The sequence below is a fragment of the Mesoplodon bidens genome, assembly GCF_964165515.1.
Source record: "Mesoplodon bidens genome assembly, chromosome: 2".
Taxonomy (NCBI): Eukaryota; Metazoa; Chordata; class Mammalia; order Artiodactyla; family Ziphiidae; genus Mesoplodon; species Mesoplodon bidens.
The window spans coordinates 172,099,645-172,119,876 of record NC_138177.1 but is presented as its reverse complement, the minus strand read 5'-3'; the positions used below and the strand labels follow the sequence as shown (position 1 = coordinate 172,119,876).

Below are 20,232 nucleotides of genomic sequence, written 5' to 3'. Positions count from 1 at the left end.
AAAATAAAGGCTTCTCTGGCCTTCTGCCGAACTCTAGAAAACAGTGCTGGGCTGTGTGCATCCAGGCACGGCACCAGCAAGTTCTTGGGCCCACAGAGCCTGACAGGTTGGTGGTTTGATCAAAGGAGGGCTAGACCAGGCTCGGGGATTTGGGCGGAGTCTGTTTCCACATGCACATCTACAGAGCCGAAGTTCAAGGATGGCTTACATGATAATTCTTTACGAATCTGAACACTCAATTTCTCAGAATAGTGTTTTCCTATTCCATAGGAGATAAAACTGTAACCTCATCCAGATACAGAAATCCACTGACTGACTGCTTTCACTAAAAGCAGTCTTGGGACTTCCCTGGTGGCGCAGTGGTTGGGAGTCCGCCTGCCGATGCAGGGAACACGGGTTCGTGCCCCGGTCCGGGAAGAACCCACATGCCGCGGAGCGGCTGGGCCCGTGAGCCATGGCCGCTGAGCCTGCGCGTCCGGAGCCTGTGCTCCGCAACGGGAGAGGCCACAACAGTGAGAGGCCCGCGTACCGCAAAAAAAAAAAAAAGCAGTCTTGGGACTTCCCTGGTGGCGCAGTGGTTAGGAATCCGCCTGCCAATGCAGGGGACACAGGTTCGAGCCCTGGTCCGGGAAGATCCCACATACCACGGAGCAACCAAGCCCGTGCGCCACAACCACTGAGCCTGCACTCTAGAGCCCGCAAGCCACAACTACTGAGCCCGAGTGCCTAGAGCCCGTGCTCTGCGGCAAGAGAAGCCACAATGAGAAGCCCACGCACCGCAACAAAGAGTAGTCCCCGCTCACCGCAACTAGAGAAAGACCGCGCACAGCAACAAAGACCCAACGCAGCCAAAAATAAATAAATTTAAAAAGCAGTCTTGTAATTTAGAACCTTCACTGAGTAAGGTCTTCCATGAATATAAGAAATATCACTCTGCCTCAGGCCAGAGGCCCTCTTAATGTGTTCTGAGGGCAGGATGGGGAGAAATCTGAGGACAAGGTGCTGAACGACTCAAGGGCTGGGATGTTATTACCCTCATCACCTCCAGCTCGGACGTTCCTCACCTACAGCGGAAAACTGCAGTCAGAACCACGCAGCACTGCTGTTGAGCCCCAGGAGACATACTTTCCTAAATAAGTTTTTGAGTGGGATGCTTGCTAATTTCCAATAAAGGAAATAAACGGTAACGTCAATTACTTCCTGTCTCTGGGTCACAGGAATAAATACAGACTGCAAAGTCAGCCGGCCTAAGAGACTCACACCCCTTCTGCACAGTCTGAAAGGCTTGATATGAAATGGAGAATCTGCAACTGGAAAAGCAATTTAGAAACAAAACACAATGGGCAGTGAAACTCATCCCCGGTCCTGTCACAGCAAGACACCCTCCTAGGTTTCCAAAGCTAGGAAGGCATTCTCCCCGTGTTCCCACCAGCCCAGGGAAACCGAATAAACTGTTTACCAGGGACCTCAGCAAAGTAAGCCTCAACTCAGCAACGGGAGAGCTTCATGACACAAAGAGAAAACATCTTTGCTGTACTTTGCCCATTTTCTTATACTTAGCTCATAAGTTCTGCGACCAAAACGAATGGGAGGCACCATTGGAGAGCTTACAAAAGCAAAGAGGCTCCTGCCTCTTACATGAAGGTAGAAATCAATTCACTTTCCCCTCTAACCCTTGAATCCCAGGAGAACGCCAGTGGTTGGATGGCCTACCAATGCTCAGCTTTCCGGCTGTGCCCCAGACAGGGATCCATCCATCCAAGTATTGTTCTTACCTCCCACCTCCCCCTCCATCAGGGGAGGGGACCCGGCACATGGTTCCGAGGTCACGCTCCTCACTTCAAGGATCGTGGGAATGCTTACGGAAACACTTGTTCCAGCTCTGCCAGCTGGATCGCTGCTTCTTAAGAGCCTGGAAAGCTAGGGAGTGCAGGACCAGACGCAGGAGGAAGGGGAGTGCAGGGAGGCAGATGTTAAACGTTATCATAAAACAACTAGAAACGATCAAATTGTGCACACTTTACATATGTGCCGCTGAGAGTGCTTCAGTGAGACCTCAGGAAAGGTGGGGGAGAAAAGAAAAGACACAAGAGAGCAGGCCACTCTTCCTCCACCTCAAAACTGTACTGCTTAATCCCGGGGTTTTTGTTGTTTTTTTTTATTTGCGGTACGCGGGCCTCTCATTGTTGTGGCCTCTCCCGTTGCGGAGCACAGGCTCCGGGCGCGCAGGCTCAGCGGCCATGGCTCACGGGCCCAGCCGCTCTGCGGCATGTGGGATCTTCCTGGACCAGGGCACGAACCCGTGTGCCCTGCATCGGCAGGCGGACTCTCAACCACTGCGCCACCAGGGAAGCCCTTAATCTCCGGTTTTAATGAGAAAATTCAATCAGGAAGGAAACTTACGGAAACCCAGAGCATGCTGAGTGAAAGAGGAGGTTTTCGCAAGGTCTCAGCACCGAGGTGCTCTGGGAGATGATCCCAGAGGCTTCCCGTGCCCTCTGCGGAAGCCGGGGCCCCGTCCAAGCTTACACGCGGAACTAGAACCCAGACCAGATCTGCCCTACCTCTTCCGTTCCCCTGTGCGGCTTCCCTAGTGAGCCTCAGCACAGGAGCAAGGGGGCCGGGGAGAGCCCAGGATAGGATCTCAGTTCTCTGACACACTGAGCTGTTCAAAGAAGTCAGTACACAGACAGGTCCCCACCAGAGGCTGACAGGCCCTGAGCAGCCTTCAAGGTCACCAGCAAGAGCTGCCCACCCTCCTTCTGGCTTCCCTTGTAAGCAACGGCAGGCCGCTGGTCAGTGCTGGGATGTCCTGTGATGGGGGGAAATGGCTTAGCTGATTCTCATAGGAAGATTAAATCCAGAGCAAGGGGGCAGGGGTAGGAATCCATTTCCAATCAGTGATGGAAAACAGATTTCCTCATCGGCCAGGATTCTTTCTTGCAGGATGTAAAGATCAGTGGGTGAGACCCAAGACCACAGAAGTCCAAGGAGGTATGGAGCGTGGTGGCACACGCTGGATAAGAGGCGAGCCCATCAGAGAGACAGGAAACAACATGCCCCTTGGAAGTATTTGCAAAGCTCCCACACTGGAAAGGCGAGATAAAGTACGAAACAGCCCGCTTCACGTAAATGTTCTACGTTACAGAAATACAAGTCTTGACCACCACCTCCTCCCTGTAGAACGTAACCACGCACATTCGCATTAATATGGGAAAAGACGGTATCAACTAGTAAAGTCTTTTGAGTTAAAGGTCTTTTGTTCTAAAAGAATCCAGAATTTCAGAGTGTTAGTGACCCCAGAGGCCCACTTCCCCCTTAGGAAATCCCTAAAGGACTGGGTCTCTTAGCCTCTGCTTGGTCGTCACCAGAGGGGGAAAACTCCCCACGTTCCAAGGCAGCCTGTTTCCACACGGCGCTGGATGAACACCTGCAACTCACCCGCCGTCCATCCTTCTGTCCTCTAGGGCCATCCAAAGACGTACGAGTTCTTGGCCAAGCAACATCCCCTCAGATCCCTGAAGCAAATCATCACATCCTCCCTCACCTCACACACTCCTTCCTGGTTCTGCTTGCGCCCTGCATGTGACACGGTTCTGGGACCCCTCACCATCGGGTGTCCCTGGGGTTAATTCCACCGACTCGCTGAGTGTTTTACCGCATGCCACTCATCTCAGATCTTATTCCTGTTAGATTCAGCCCCTGGAGTTTGTTGGGGTTTTGGTTTTTTTTTTTTTTTTGGTGGAATCAAGGTCCTAACATCTAATACTTTGGCAGTTCCTCCGGCTGCCATTACACCCTTTGCCCAGGCGTAAGAAAGCAGGACGGGGCCAGAGCACAACCAGGCAGAGGTGGCTACCAAACGTTCCAACAGCTGAGGTAAAACACACACACATTAGTACCACATCCAGTAAACTGCTTAGAAGGTACTTCGAGGTATAATCATTCAGAAAACACTTTAATACAAGATTCATTTGTAATGAATATCTGTTAGAAATGATGCTGGGAAAGGTGACGTAACAACAATTTGCCCTCTTACGCAGATTAAGCATTTCTCCTGAAATGCAACCCTGGCAGCTCAGTCCAACCTTTCCTCACAGTGAAAGGGTAAATCTCCGTCTAGCCTAAGGCCGACTGCTCTGGATGGCAACCACTGGATCCGAAGCCACGTTGCTGGGATGTGTGGATTGTACCCCAGTGGACAAGGTAAGGAGGAAATGTCTGCAGACACCCAAGCTGAGGTCCCCCAGGCAGACTGACTCAGAATTAGTGTCTGGATAGCTATCACGGCATCCAACTCTACTCATTTACTCTAGTTCATCCTTAAGACAGACTATTACATTAAAACCATGCTTTCAAAGAAAAATGAAATTAGAAAATACACGTACTACTACTCAGGGCTGAAAACTCTAAAAGAGTGAATGAATCCCAGTTAGTCTGTTGTGCATTTCTTGGGGGTACACCTGTGCTCAGCCTGGGGTCTACCCCTCCACTGCCTTCAGAGGGTGGGGACACGTGGCACACTGGTGGCCTCAGCATACCAGGAGTTACTCTGCTTGAGGACTTTCCTTGGAAGTGGAGTGAGTGCAGGAGGTGTACTTGGGAGCACTACATTTCTCTCTGGGCTCAGCTTTGTTTCGCGCCCAGCTCAGGGAGAGAAGGGTTTCAAGGCAGAAACAGAAAGCCCCATTGGCCCAGTGGGAGTGGGGTACAGCACATCCATTTAACTTCATCCCCTGAGCACCGACCACGGATATAAAGAACGAGCCACTGATGGAGGGTGGTGACGGGCGTGCTCAACCCTTCTGTACAACTGGCACCCAGTGTGTCACCAACTCACTCAAACGGCAGAGGACCACATCAGACCCTCCCCAGGCTCCAAAGCGGCAGAGGCAATGATGATTCTGGGCAGGGGATGGCCAGAGCAGAAGGTACAGACAGCCGCAGCCCTGAGGCATCCACAGGGCCCCTTCAGAATCATCACTATGGGTGTCTCCAGATGGTGGAATCATAGAGGGCTTCATATACCTTTAAGCTTTGTCTGTGATTTCCAATTGTAATGGGCATGCGTAACTTTTTTAATCATAAAAAGGGCTGAAAAGTACATAAACTGACAATTTTCAAAAAAACAAAAGCCAGTGATCACTCTGGTCCATGAGACCTTGGTACAGTGTGTAGGAGAATTCTGTTCTCAGAATGGAGAGAACCAGACTGCTCATTACAATAAAACCAGACGATCTGATTCAAACTAATTTAAGCTGGGAGAGGGTAGAGTGGGTGGGTATAGATGAAACAAGATTGGCCATGGTAACAGGTCAATGGGGTTCATTATATTATGTGCTTGAAAATTTCCATAATAAGAAGTTTTTTAAAAATTTAAATCGGGGGCTTCCCTGGTGGCGCAGTGGTTGACAGTCCGCCTGCCAATGCAGGGAACACAGGTTCGTGCCTCGGTCCGGGAAGATCCCACATGCCACGGAGCGGCTGGGCCCGTGAGCCATGGCCGCTGAGCCTGCGCATCCGGAGCCTGTGCTCCGCAACGGGAGAGGCCACAACAGTGAGAAGCCCGCTTACAGCAAAAAAAAAAAAAAAAAAAAAAAAATTTAAATCGGGCACCACTCCCTTGCATGAAGTCCCAGGTGCCATCTAAGCCAGGCTCTTGCAGACTTCAAGGCCTGTTTGAGTCTAATGGTTGCCAGACATTAGGCAACTGCCTCTTGCTTGCACTTGGTCCAGGGAAGCCCTCCTAAAGGAGGAGCAAAAGGAAACCCTAGATGAAGCTTTGCAACAGAACAGGTGCTTCAAGGACCGAAAACACGAAAGGGTCCTCAAAAATCACCAAAACCCCTTCAACTTGGAAAGCTGTGTTTTCACAGGTTTCCTGTAAAGATGCCACCAGACACTCCAGAATCTGCAACTCCGGTTTGTTTTCAGGAAAGTTCCATTGCTTCTGGCTTTAGTTTGGCTGCCATAAAAATACAGCTCCTTCGTGCTGGGGTAACTAACTCTACACCAACTGCACTAAAAGAAGGCTTCGTCATTTGCATTCACCCACCCCATCAGTGTTCAGATGCGTGAACACACAGACGTCTAGCAGTGGTTTGATTTCATACCTTCCCCCTCCCAAACACTTAAAAATAATAATTATACCCTCCTATACAATGAGCATGTCTCACTTTTATCAAAGGATTTTTAAAAATCCATTCCTTATTTTAAAATAAACAAGATACTGTATAACAGAACCACACAACCATCGCCCAACTCAGGGCCCAGCTGTGAGAGACAGAAGGTTACCCACAGGTTGGGACTTCCCTGGTGGCGCAGTGGGTAAGACTCCGCTCTCCCAATGCAGGGGGCCCAGGTTCGTTCCCTAGTCAGGGAACTACATCCCACATGCATGCCGCAACTAAGAGTTCTCATACTGCAACTAAGGAACCCGCCTGCCGCAACTAAGGAGCCCGCCTGCCACAACTAAGACCCAGTGCAACCAAATAAATACATATTAAAAAAAAAAAAAAAAAAAAGGTTACCCACGTCAATTTCTGGTCCATGGCTGCCTTTAAAACCTTCGCGAGCCAAAAATTAAAGTAATAATTTTGATGTGAACATGAGTGCCTCCTGTGTGCCCAGCACTTCACAAATGAGGAAACTGAAGCGCAGAAAGGCTAGGTCACCTGACCAAGACCACACAGTGGATGCATGGTGGCCACAGTGTTGGGTGTGCACCAGACACGGTGTTCCTTGTTAAGGAAGATACCAAACCTCCAAGGCAGTTCATGCTTCTTACCCTCTGTGAGGCCAGAGGGAAGGTGATGAAAGTTACAGACCCTCTCTCCAGAGAAATGCACACACATACAGAAGTTTGAATAAGATATCTGGTGGATTCACAGATCCCTCTCATGCCCCAAACATCCCAGGTTTAAAACCTCTGTTCAGATTCTGAAGAACTTCTGTGAGCAAGGGGGTGGGGGGGGGATGGGGGGGGAATGTATACTGGCCTCAACCTCCCCCTCCTTTAGTTGTGTGTCCCCTGAGGCTGCCCCTTCTGGGGTTTGTTGTTGTTGTTGTTGTTGTTGTTGTTTTGTTTTTTTGGATCTTAGTTCCCCGACCAGGAATTGAACCCGGGTCCTCGGCAGTGAAAGTGCAGAGTCCTAACCACTGGACCGCCAGGGAATTCCGGCCCCTTCTGTTTCCGTGCTGCCACCTCCCCACCCCTTGGCAACTCTGGCTTGAATCTGATCAAATATCTCTTTGGACCCTCTTAAAACAACCAAAACATTTTCTCACCCATATAAGTACACAAACTTTCGCTGAAAACCAAGGATCAACAAAAAAGGACTATTTACAGAAAACACAGCGTGCCTAAACACTGTCCAGACTGCAAGATTTTGTTGAGATAAAGGACATCCTGGCTCCTAAGGGCACCGCCATCGTCAGGAGCCCTGGTTTGGCTCTTCACTTATCTTCCTGCCACTTCCGCCCAGTACTGCAACCTGACATAAAGGAGCCATCTCCAGGAAATCCTGGGGTCCAAGTAAGTCATTTCAAGGAGTAGAAATTCAGAGAATTCTAGAAAGCGATTTTGCAAAAACAGTTCCAAACTGGGAGAAAAATTTTTTTCTTCAGGTACAAACCCCCTGGCCTAGAATTCTGCAGAGGTCTTACACAAAGCTTTTACAAAGACATTCATTTCAGCACTTTTTATAGTAGCAAAAAGTGAAAACAACCTTAATGCCCAGGGTAAATAAATTATGGTACAACCATTAAGATGAACCACTTAAAGGAACTTCCCTGGCTGTCCAGTGGTTAAGACTCAGCACTTCCACTGCAGGGGGCTCAGGTTCCATCCCTGGTCAGGGAACTAAGATCCTGCATGCCATACAAAGCAGCCAAAAAATAGACGAACCACTTTAAATTATTAACAGGAAGTTTGCAAAGGTGTTTTAAGTTAGGTGGGGAAAAGACTTCTGTGATGCCAATGAGAAAAATCAGGATGCAAAATTGTAAATATGAAAGCTATATTTTAAAAATATGCTCAGAGAAGACTGAAAAAGAAAAACACAAAAAAGTAAAAGTGGTTTTATCCAGGAGAGGGGGAATTTTGAGTGATTCTTATTTTTTCATCCTCTTTATACTTTTTGGCATTGTCCACAAATGAAACATACACCTTTCCCCCCCGACTGTAAATATAATGCTGGCTTGCCATAAAAAATTCAAGCATTACAGAAAATAAAAAGTCCTCCTATATTCCCATCACCTAGTGGTAATTACTCCCCAAAGGTAACTACTAACGATAATTTGGCTTCTGCTCTTCCAGATGTTTTCCAACAAGCATTATTTTTACAATCAAATAATTTCCTTAAAAAAAAACCCAAAACCAAAAAATAACAATCCAGGGCTTCCCTGGTGGTGCAGTGGTTAAGAATCCGCCTGCCAATACAGGGGACACGGGTTCGATCCCTGGTCCGGGAAGATCCCACATGTCGCGGAGCACCTAAGCCCATGCGCCACAACTACTGAGGCTGCGCTCTAGAGCCCGCGAGCCACAATTACTGAAGCCCGTGTGCCTACAGCCTGTGCTCTACTGCAAGAGAAGCCACCGTAGTGAGAAGCCCGTGCACCGCAGCGAAGATCTAACGCAGCCAAAAATAAATAAACAATTAAAAAAAAAATCCACGTTGACACCATATGTATGAAATGTCCAGAAAGAAAGATTTGTGGTTGCAGGGGTGGGAACTGGGAGTAACCGCACATGGGTGGGAGGGATCTTTTGGGGGCGATAAAGGTGTTGTCAAACTAGATTGTGGGGATGGCTCCACAACTCTAAGTTTACTAAAAAAAAAAAAATCACAAAATTGAAACACATACTTAAAAACAGGGAGTTTTATGATATGTTAAGTCACACCTCTACAAAGCAGTCGGAAAAAAAACCCAAACACCCCACACAGCGGCAGTTCTGGAGGAGCTGGCAGTGTTGGCTGCCCCACCTCCGCCCTGCGGCTCTGTTCCCTGCTTCTCTCAAGAGCACATGGCAAGACCATGTGGTAGGAAGAGAGGAAGCTGGCAGCCTCTCAGAATCACTGGACAAACAGCCTCCACGGAGAGGCTCAGCAGATAATGGGGGGCGGGGGAGGGGGCAGGGGGGAGAAGGTCAGTTCCAGTGTGCCTAGAACGCAGAAAAGCACTGGTCCTGAAAAGCCATTCACAAGGCTCAGGCTGAGCTGCCACGCTTGCCCCAAAGACAAGTGGCTGGGGACACAGAGCACTGGCCCACGTGCCTCACGGAGCTGGAGCTCAGGATGCCGCTGCGCAGGAAAACTGAGAACACGACTCTCATTCAACAGAAACTTGAAAGCCGCCCCCGACAGGATGTCACTCCCTGGAGGTCCTCAAAGGTGAAAAGAAATGGGCCAAAGTTAAAAATGAGTAATATGACAATAAGCCGTCTGCCAGAGGTGAGTGGAAGATCACTCATTACATAAAAGGCACAAGGACTACAGACTAGAAAAGCAACTGGGATGCCTGAAAGGTTGCAGGAGAGGACGATTCTCTTAGAAAGTTAATTGGTGACTATGGATGCCAAGCTTTTATAGTATTCATACCCTCTTAGGAATCTAACCTAAGAAATCACTCACATTTATGCACAAATATGCCCACTATTTTGTTGCAAAAAAATGGAAATAACTTCCTCAACGATAGGGAAATGATCAAATAGTCTGTATTGTTACCAGGTTTGTGTAGAGCGTCCTTGAAAAGGGGAAGTTATTTTATGTTAAAATAGCAAAGTTGGATATAAAAATTTAATCTCAACTAAGAAAAAATGTCCAAATCCTGAAGCAAAACAATAAATGCAAATGTTAACAGTGTTTTTCTTTGGGTAGGGAGATTAAGAGATTCTTTTTTCTCCTTTTATCTATTTTTTTGAACTTTCCTAATTTTTTATAAAAGTATTTCTCAATCTCTAAAAAATCTGTGATCCATCTGCCAATTGGATTTTGTTAACTTTACCCTCTAGGGTTTGTACTGTGTAGAAACTAGGCTTTACTTTATTTTCCACACATAAAATTCTAACCCTGAATGTGCTTCCTCAAATTACAGCCCCACTGATAATACGGCCACACACGTGATGACAGTGGGCCCCCAAGAGGTGTGCTGCCTAGCCCAGCCCTCACTGAGAATAATCTCTACTAGGAGCATATGAAACTTCTACCATCCTCTGGGAAATAAGGATTTTGTAGTAGTTGTTGCTTTGTTTTATTGTGAGAAAAAAAATACTGACAAATTTAAAACTTAGCCCAGACAGAGCCTTTGGGCAGGACCAGACCGGATCCTTGAGGGAACCCAGCATCACCTAGAAGGAAGATGGAACCACAAGATCTTTGTGCCTTCCTAAGAGTATTCTGTGGACACAACAATCCAGCTAGGGGCTTCCCTGGTGGCGCAGTGATTAAGAATCCATCTGCCAATGCAGGGGACACGGGTTCGAGCCCTGGTCCAGGAAGATCCCACATGCTGCAGAGCAACTAAGCCTGTGAGCCACAACTACTGAAGCCCGCATGCCTAGAGCCCGTGCTCTGCAATAAGAGAAGCCACCGCAATGAGAAGCCCGCGCACCGCGTCGAAGAGTAGCGGCCGCTCGCCGCAACTAGAGAAAGCCCGCGCACTGCAACGAAGACCCAATGCAGCCAAAAATAAATAAAATTATTTTTAAAAACCCCAACAATCCAGCTAAATGAGTTTTATTGATAGCTAGACGTGCCCCAGGGATGCAACCCCAAGTTCAGGGTCAGAGCAGTTGCCCAGAGCTAGCTCAGCTGAGAACTGGTGGAGGCGGGCACAGCTCACCAGCCCCATTCAGCGCAGCCCCAGGAGCTCGCCAGCCTTCTGCTCCTCCAGTAGTGGTCTCAATCCCAATGCTGTGCCACACGGAAGAGCTGGTGCCACCTAACCTATTTGCAAGGACTTGTAGTTAAAGTATAAAGTTTATTCCACGTTTAAGGGTTAGCGCTCTAATTTTTGCGCTCTAATTACGACCTTCTCACCTGCATTCTAATAAGCTTTCTTGGACGTGGGAAGAAAAGATGCAGACAGAGGTGGCGGAGGTAGGGTGTGGGGACTGAGCAGATCCCAGCCTCTGCTGTGGGGTGGGCGGGGCATCGGGTGGGCTTTCCTCCTGGAGGTTAAGAGCCTACCCACCTATCAGCCAATCGAGCATTAAGGGGCCATGGACTAGAGAGATGATGGGAAGCCAAACAATCTCCAAGTAATCAAATGTAAGATCGGGGCTGCAGCACCTTTGCTTCAACAGCACACGGGGGTGTGCCGCTGGCACAGTCAGGAACGTTGGGGCAGCTCCAGAGGCGAAAGCCAACACCCAGAAGCCAACCTTCTCCTGGCACTTTCCACCTGGGAGGGGACTCTGTTCCTCTTCAAAGCCGCGGAGTCCGCGGAGCTCTGACTCCTCGCTGTAAATCAGTTGGAAAAAGGGCTATCTATCGCCTCTCCTCCTCCCTCCCTCCCTTTGGGGCATGTGATGAATATGTTTCTACTCTTGTTGCCCCAAGTTGAAGAGCATTTAGAGACTGAAATAATCAGTTCCCACTCCTGCAACCTATCATTATCCACAAAGCCCAGAGGTAAAAACTCCCAAACCTTTCCTCTCTGAACCACGAATCAAAACCTGGGGCAGGGCTTTCCTGGTGGCGCAGTGGTTGAGAGTCCGCCTGCCGATGCAGGGGACACGGGTTCGTGCCCCGGGCCGGGAAGATCCCACATGCCGCGGAGCAGCTGGGCCCGTGAGCCATGGCCGCTGAGCCTGCGCGTCCGGAGCCTGTGCTCCGCAACGGGAGAGGCCACAGCAGTGAGAGGCCCGCGTACCTCAAACAAACAAACAACCAAACAAACAAACCTGGGTCAGTTGTGACAATGTGAACCAAAGAAAGATGCAGTGTCTCACCTTCTCTTACCTATGCTTTCTATCCTTCATTCAACTGCAAATGATTCACATTAGGAGTTGCCTGGTGGGTGGCCTGACCAACTTTACTCCCTAGTCTGCAACAGCTGTCGTCAGCCAACACATGGGGGGCGAGTGAGGGAGGGGGCGTGGGACGATTGTTTTCAGGGTCTGCCAGTTTGGCCTTGCTCACATCCAAAAATCTCTCCTACCTGCGTGCCGTGTGGATTCCAGTAACTCTGCTGTTTACTTTCCCTGCCGTCTCCCTTCACCACGACAGTGAAAGTTTCCACCCTCATGGCCACTCAGCCACCTGTTGCTCCTCTTCTTTCATCAGATCTGACACTTCTCTAGGTTCTGGGTCACATCTTCTGGGCTGGCCAGGGCCCGGATGGGAGAGCCCCATATCCTGGAATCATCTGGGCACTGGAGGAGATGACGGTTACAAGCCACCATCTGCAGCTGGAGACGCCCGGGCAGCGTCAGGATGACAGGACACGGCACGCTGCTCCAGGCCCCGGCCCGGTGCCCCTCCTGACTTCTACATCTTGCTTCCGTCTGGCCCAAGCAGCTGGCCAGGTGGTTTTCATTTGCAGATGAAGCCCCAGCAGCTCTGCGGCCACAAGCCCCGACCCTTGAGTCGACCCTTGAGTCGCCGTAAAGCTGACAGGCACGTAAAGCTGACAGGCACGACGTGCACCTGTGTATCACCAAGTGGGACTGGAAGGCCACACGTCCCAAGGCCGGAACCGGGGGTAAAAGAACAAAGTGGGGTCTAGGTGCTTGAAAATTCTGATGACAGCCAAGAAAAAGAAATGCACTGGTGTGACAAGAGGTGACTCCAAGTCCGGCCCTGGAGCTGTGGACACAGGGAGAGGATTTCAAAACGGCCCCACTGCATCTCACACTGAAGATGCCAGGAAATCGGACCTTGTCTTGGAGCCATTTTTCCAACACGCCCAAGAGAACGAAGAAATAAGCTGGTCTTCAATGTTAATTATGACGTATCTACAGAATGTGATGTTACGAAACAGCTAAAATCAGACTTAAAAAGAAAAGGTGATGATCTACAAAAATGGTGATTACAAGTTACACTGACCAAGGGTTTTCTGTGGGCGGCACCCTGTTCTAAGTGCTTTATTTACATGTGTTAACTCATTCAGTTCTCACAACATGCCTGTAAGACAGCTTCTGTTATTAATCCTATTTCATAGATGAGAGGACTGAGGAACAGAGAGGTCAAGGACCTTGTGAAAGATCACAAAGCTAGTAAGTGGCAGGGCATGGGCTCCAGAAGCCATGTTTCTGACTACATGCAATACTGCCACTCACAATATAATACAGACATAATAGTAACTATGTATATACCCTCCAAAAAATTAGATTATAATAAAAGACCAGAGAGAAATACTCCAAAATAACAAATGTTTTGTCTAAATAATGGGATTAAGGTGATTTTATTTTGTACTTTGCTATTTTTCTAATTTCCTACAATTTACAAAATCAGAAGGAGACCATAACTATTATCATTTATATGTTCTTTAAAAAAAAAAAAAGATACTCAGTGTGCCGGCACTAGGGATTGTCAGTCATCAGTGCCAGCAAGTCTAATGAAACCCTCGCACGGGTAGTTAACCACCCACCCCTCCAGCGCACAAGTTTCTTAACTTGTGAAATGGGAGGACCACTCCCAACCTCAGAGACTTGTTCGGATGAAATCAGAGCACAGGTAGAGCTCCTGGCACAGAACCCGGCATAACAGCATTACATCCTTTCCAGGGGGCCCAAAACGTTACTCACAATAAGAACAGCTACCACTTCTTGATGGCCGCCCTACTAGGCATGTAACAAACCTCGAGTCAACTTTTCCTAACTCCCTGGTGGATGAAGGGAAGAAAATGAGGTTCAGGGGCCTGCCCAGAGCTGTGGTGCCTGGAAGAGGCTGACCAAGACTCAGGTTGTGTTTGCCCACCTCCAGGGCCCACACCCCTTCCAGGGCAAGTTCCAGGTGGAGACGGACAGGCTACCACAATCTTGGGGCTTCTCATCACCACCCTCCTCTCTGGGCTGCTCCCTTTCTTTTCAACGATTTCAGACTCCTTAGGGTCCAGAGAGGAGAGTGCACACCTCATGTTGAAATGATTACAACGCGGTTCTCAGTATCTTTGCTCACACTCGAAACCTAATCCCCCTGGTTCCGTTATCCCCCAGCTGTCCTTAACTCGGTCCAAGTTCACGGACAGGTTGATGCTGAGCTTTGGCCCTCGCTTCTTAAAGCCATACCTAGGGGCAGTCTATTTGTCAGCACTGAATTCAGGAAGGAAGACCTGGTTGCCATTTTGTTACACTCCAGGTCAGAGTTGGGTGGTGATCTTTTTTTTTTTTTTTTTTTTTTTTTTTGGCCACACCGTGCGGCTTGTGGGAACTTAGTTCCCCAACCAGGGATCGAACCCGCATCCCTGCAGTGCAAGTGCAGAGTCTGAACCGCCAGGGAAGTCCTGTGGTGGTCTTTTAATATGCACCTGGCCCACGGACACTGGCTCTACCCAGGTCTCCCAATCAGGACAAAAAGCTCAGCCTCAGGAGGCTCAGGTGGGTAACAGTGATGACCTCACTGTGGATTACGGTCTGGACCAGTGGAGAACACATGCCCATTTGAAAAAATGGACAATGGAGCACTTCCCAAGAGGCGCCCTCAGAGGCTGATAGTAAGCCAAGCCACAGCATGACCACGGTCTGCTGCTGCTTCCTGACCTGTTGGGGGCGGGGGGCGCCTGCTTTAGGAAACCAAACTGATGAGCATTCTAGTCCTTCCCCCAACCTCCCTAACAGACCTCTTACCAGGGCTGACCACATGTGGCAGAAGAATTTTTCTTCTCAAAAAAAATTTTTTAAGTTCATTGTATCAATGTTTGTCTGATACACAAAAGGTCAACGTTACTGACTATACACTTCTGGAGTGTTTCTACGGTCTAAGAGCAAAGGCCACCCGACAGGATCATCCACCTTGAAGCAGGCGGAGGGAGAGCACCTGGAGATGCTCAAAGTTCACCCTGTTATTTCACAAACAAGAACACTGAATCCAAAAAAAAGGGAAGCTGACCCAAGACCCCTTGGAAGCAAAAACCCTTAAAGACTATCCTTTTACACTTTTGCAATATCAGCTGATATTTAGGCTTGTGTTGGGAAATCTTGCACATCTGAAGGATAAAGGGGCCAGAGAGGGAAAGTACCTAAAATGCAGACACTCGCCATGTTTGTTTTGGAAAAGACCAGTCAGGAGTCCACAAGAGGGTTATGAAAAACCCCACTGACACCACCACCAAATGCCTGTCTTTGGAATAATAGTAAGGGATGTTTATTATTTTTAAGAATTATCTTTACTGCTACATGACTCATTCCTGCACGCTAGGAATGCTCTCATCTGGTGCCATGGAAAGACTGCTGAATTATAAAGTTTGTAAAAGTTATCATTGTCCTACATGTGTCACACTGCAGTGCAAACGGATACACAGCAAATCAGCCATGTGGAGGAACTGTCACTGTGCCTCTCACCGTTATCAGCTGTTCCTATTTTACTTGAAGACCTTAACAACACTTTCATCCAAGAGCTCATCAACCTCAGCAGGTGAACTGCTCAGAAATGCCCCCAGAGTCAGCACGAGTTCCCAGGAAGAACCCACCATGGGTTCTGGGCGCTGGTTCATGGCAGGGGAGTGGATCAAGGAAAGAGAGTGGTGTGGGCAGAGGCAGAAACAGGAAAGGAACAGGGAAACGAAGACCACGGGTGAGAGGAAAAGAATTTCCTGCCCCGGTTGGCATACAAGAAGCCTTGAAAAGCGGAAGTGAACAAACCTATGAATGGTAACTATAAAAGCCTCTTTTGGGCTTCCCTGGTGGCGCAGTGGTTGAGAGTCTGCCCACCGATGCAGGGGACACGGGTTCGTGCCCCGGTCCGGGAGGATCCCACATGCCGTGGAGCGGCTGGGCCCGTGAGCCATGGCCGCTGAGCCTGCACGTCCGGAGCCTGTGCTCCGCAACGGGAGAGGCCACAGCAGTGAGAGGCCCGCGTACAGCAAAAAAACAAAAAAGCAAGCCTGGTGCACGAGGCCCTGTGAGGTCCAGGCCTGCGGACCTGGCAACCTGACACGGTGCTCTGCTCACTGGCAGACCCTTCTCCTCCACCCACTGCCCTGACCCCGGCTGTCCCCTCCTCAGATGCCCTCGTGGCTGGCTCCCGCTCAGCAGCCCCAGCTCAGCTGCCCAGGGATGGGGCCTTCCCTGCCCTCCCGGCCCGCCCCCCACTCCTAGGTCCTAGCACATGCCCTGCTTTGCTTCTTCACAGCCCTCATTACCGTCCATGCTCCTGCTAAGAAAGCAGGGGCTTGGTCTTGCTCACCCTACCGGTGAACACTGCCTCTCATGATATTTATGGCAAACAATTCCCAAGTCCCTCCTGGGGACCAGGCAGTGAAAGAAGCCCTAGAGATGTATTAGCTCACCCCCCAAACAACAACCCTACTCCCCTTTTACAGACGAGGAGAGTGAGGAACAAAGGACACGCGGGACTCAAACCCAGGCAGCCAGCTCCAGCCCCGCGCTGCTGGCCACCACCCCGGGGGCTGCCTCTCATGCATCCCGGGGTCACAGCTCTGTCTCCTGCGAAGACGGGGGCTCCTGGAGGGCGGGCACCTGGTGTCAACGGCACCTGCTCCCCAGGGCCCGGCCCTCTCGTAGGAGGTCCTGGATAAAAGCTTAGAAATAACCGAGGGATGGGGGAAGCCACACAAACGACAGGCAAGGCCAGCAGCGCGGCTCCCTGTCACCCACACCTGCGAGGAGGCGGCAGCCCTTGGGGGCCACAAGGAACGAGGTACCAGCCGCTACGACGGACCCTCCAAAGAGCACGTCTGCCCTGTAAGGCTGCCTGTTTCACCCTAAAATAGCTACACTCTGGTCTTTAAAAACTCTTTTCCACAGAAAACGGACACTTGCTTTTCCAAGCAAATGACATCTGGAGGGGGTTTCCCACTGCTTTTATCTTGGAAAGTTACACACGATTACTAACAACTACTATTAATTGTCTTCTACATGTTACACATTTACACACCATCTTCATTCGATCCTTAGAACCCTGCGAGGCTCACACCATCATCCCAACCCACCAGGGAGGCTCAGTGACTGGAGGGAACCTGGCCCAGACCACACTGCAGTGGGGGCGGGAAATCCAGGCTGTCGGACTGCAAACTTTCGTTCTTTACCATAAAAGCCGAAAGCTTCGAGAATGCATTTCAGAAACGTGTCCCAGTTTTCTCCAGGTGACTTGAAAGTACGCATTCAAGTCGCAGAGCTTTGAGGCTGGAAGGCCCAGGCAGAACCACCTTTGAGTGAAGCCCGGCTCTTCTAAGGGATGGCTGTGAGCGCCCCATCGCAGCTTAGAGCTCCCCAGGCAAGAAACCCGCGGGTGTTAGCAGAAACCCTGGAGAAGAGATAAACTCCTGGTAAAGGGAAGGAGGAGGGGCTGAGAAGGTGAGTTCAAACCGTGAATTCAATTCAAGGAACCGTCCTGCAAAGAGGAAGCCAAACTGCAGACCAAGCAAGTGGAGCGTGTCAGGAGAGCACTGAACACCAACACTGCCAACCAAGAGCACGCAAGGGCCCGATGACTGTCTCTCCCCATTTCTATTTTTTAACTCAATAAATAAACTTTATTTTCTGAAAGAGGCCAAGCTGGGGTGGGAGGAGGAGAAACAGAGGTGAGGGAGATTAAGAGGTGCAAACTTTCAGCTACAAAATAAATGAGTCACTGAAACTAACGCAACATTGTAAATTAATTATACTTCAATTTTTAAAAATCCTATAGTAAAAAAAAAGAGTCAGAGGTAGGAAATATAACAGCGTGGAGAATACAGTCAATATAGTGTGGTGACAGATGACAACTAGACTTATCACTATCATGGTGATCTTTTTTTTTTTTTTTTTTTTTTTTTGTGGTACTTGGGCCTCTCCCTGTTGTGGCCTCTCCCGCTGCAGAGCACAGGCTCCGGACGCGCAGGCTCATCGGCCATGGCTCACGGGCCCAGCCGCTCCGCGGCATGTGGGATCTTCCCGGACCGGGGCACGAACCCGTGTCCCCTGCATCGGCAGGCGGACTCTCAACCACTGCGCCACCAGGGAAGCCCCATGGTGATCATTTTGAAATTTACAGAAATATCAATTCACCGTTTTGTGCACCAGGAACTAACAGAGTGTTGTAGGTCAGCTATACTTCAAAAACAATCTCACTCATGGAAAAAGAGATCAGATTTGTGGCTACCAGAGGCGGGGGTGAGGGAAGGTGGAATTAGACAAGGGTAGTCAACAGGTACAAACCTGCAGTTATAAGAAAAATGTAAAACTGAGAAAAAAATAAAAAAATTAAAAAAGAAGCCAATTCAAGAGGGCCTCTGCATGCCCACCTGATGAGAGGCCCAGATGAGCAGGAATCCCTCCCTGATCCTCACGTTTGGGACCATTAGTTTTTCACAGTTTAATTTATCCTGTAACACACTGGCGGTTTAGGATAAGCAGGACATCCATGCTATGTGCCCTTCTGTCTGTCATGGCCCTGCCACTTATTGGGTCTCTTCAGCCAGGTCAGTTCACTGATATCATCTACTTGCCACCATGGCCCTTTGGACTTGCAATCCAAAAGTCGCCGAGGAGCTACAGAGAGAGGAGACCACAGTCCCAAGGCCCGAAAGCGCTGGTCACCTTAAATTCTTCCCAAAGGGCCGCCAGACGCAGAGGTTCACAGCCACGGCCACGTCTAGCACCATAGAGACTACCAGACACTTCATTTCCAAGCTATGAAGAGGTCACAGTATCAGAGCCAGTTATTTATGCAAGAAAAATAAAGACCTATTTTCCAGCATTTTATAGGGTTCTTACATGCAACGTTCATAATTTTCAAAAGAGCAACTGATACGGTGAAACGAACGAGTTACAGAGAGAAGTGAGCCCTTCGAGAAGTAGATGAAAGAAATACAAAAATAATTTTTGAATGCTAATAAAACTTCTCAGAAGAGGGTCCGCTGCAAATCCAAGGCAGGATCAGATATTCTGTAAGAAGCTAGTACGTACACACACACACACACACACACACACACGCAAGCGCGCGCGCACGCGCGACAGATCTCTGGTTTCACAGAGGCTGGCGCACAGGAACATCTTTCCAACACCACCAGCCTCAAAATCCCAGTCCTGAGTTCCCTTACATGTAGGTACCCTTAGTTCACAAATACACTGCCTTAGGAGGAATGCAGAGCCGCTCCCATCCAGGCACCACTGCGCTGTACAGAAAGGCACACTACAACTCCCAGGCCCAGCCTGTCTTTCAGTATCAGCCCATCTGACCATATGACATCCTCAAACAGACTGTACTTCACGTGAGCTGCCCCTGCGGTCTACCTGGGAAGGGAGAACGCAGCCGTCTGACTGCTCTATGATTCTTGTTCAGGCCACAGGAATCCAAAGCCCAGCACAAGACCGCTAGCATTTTAAAGGGAGAAGAAACAGGGATGCTTAGTCTCGACCACGACTTCAGCAAGAGGTGCCAACGCACAGGTCATCTCTGTCCGTCCAGGTCACAAGATGGTAAGGGGCACCATTAAGGGTCATTATAGACACCTTAGGGCACTCGAGGATTTTCATCCAGGAAATGGAATAATGACCAGCATTCCAGACTATTAACCAGAGATTAGCTCAATGGGTGGGGGGAGGCGAGAGGGGAGGCCCTAAAGGGTTACATTTAACCCCAGAAAGGCAGGAAGTTCCAGCAAATAGGCTGTCATTCTATCCAAGTCTTGTTTGAACTAAAGCACAGCAGGAAAATAAAGCAAACCAAAGGGGAATTACAGCCATTCACAAAGGAAGGGGCCTTGGGATTAATGGACTCTTTAATTTCGAATTTCCTGAGGTTTACGGCTAATAAGGCCCTTTAGACATACTGTAACGTGATCAAATTTCAGCTCAGTTCACGGAACAGCCAAAGGTGGAAGACAGCACAGAAACCACCACTGGGCCCCAGAGACTGCAGACAAGGCTCACAGCACTTGCTTCCAGCCTTGATCCACACTAATTAGGCACCTCTAATTCCCCAAACAATGGCTCAGGGGGCGGCTGTGTAATCCACCGTATACACCTGGGGAGCTCTCTTACAGTACTTACTGATAACTCCCTAACTTGGGTCAAGCATATACACACATAAGGCTCGAAGGTGGGGAGAAACAACATTGAAT

The 20,232-nt window shown here is 49.3% G+C and overlaps 1 protein-coding gene across 2 annotated transcripts in view; it reads right to left on the bottom strand.

Annotated features, from left to right (window-relative positions):
• Nucleotides 1-20,232, bottom strand: part of CAPZB (capping actin protein of muscle Z-line subunit beta) — a 138,805-nt gene that overhangs the window by 92,540 nt on the left and 26,033 nt on the right. The gene's annotated exons all lie outside the window — the stretch shown is intronic.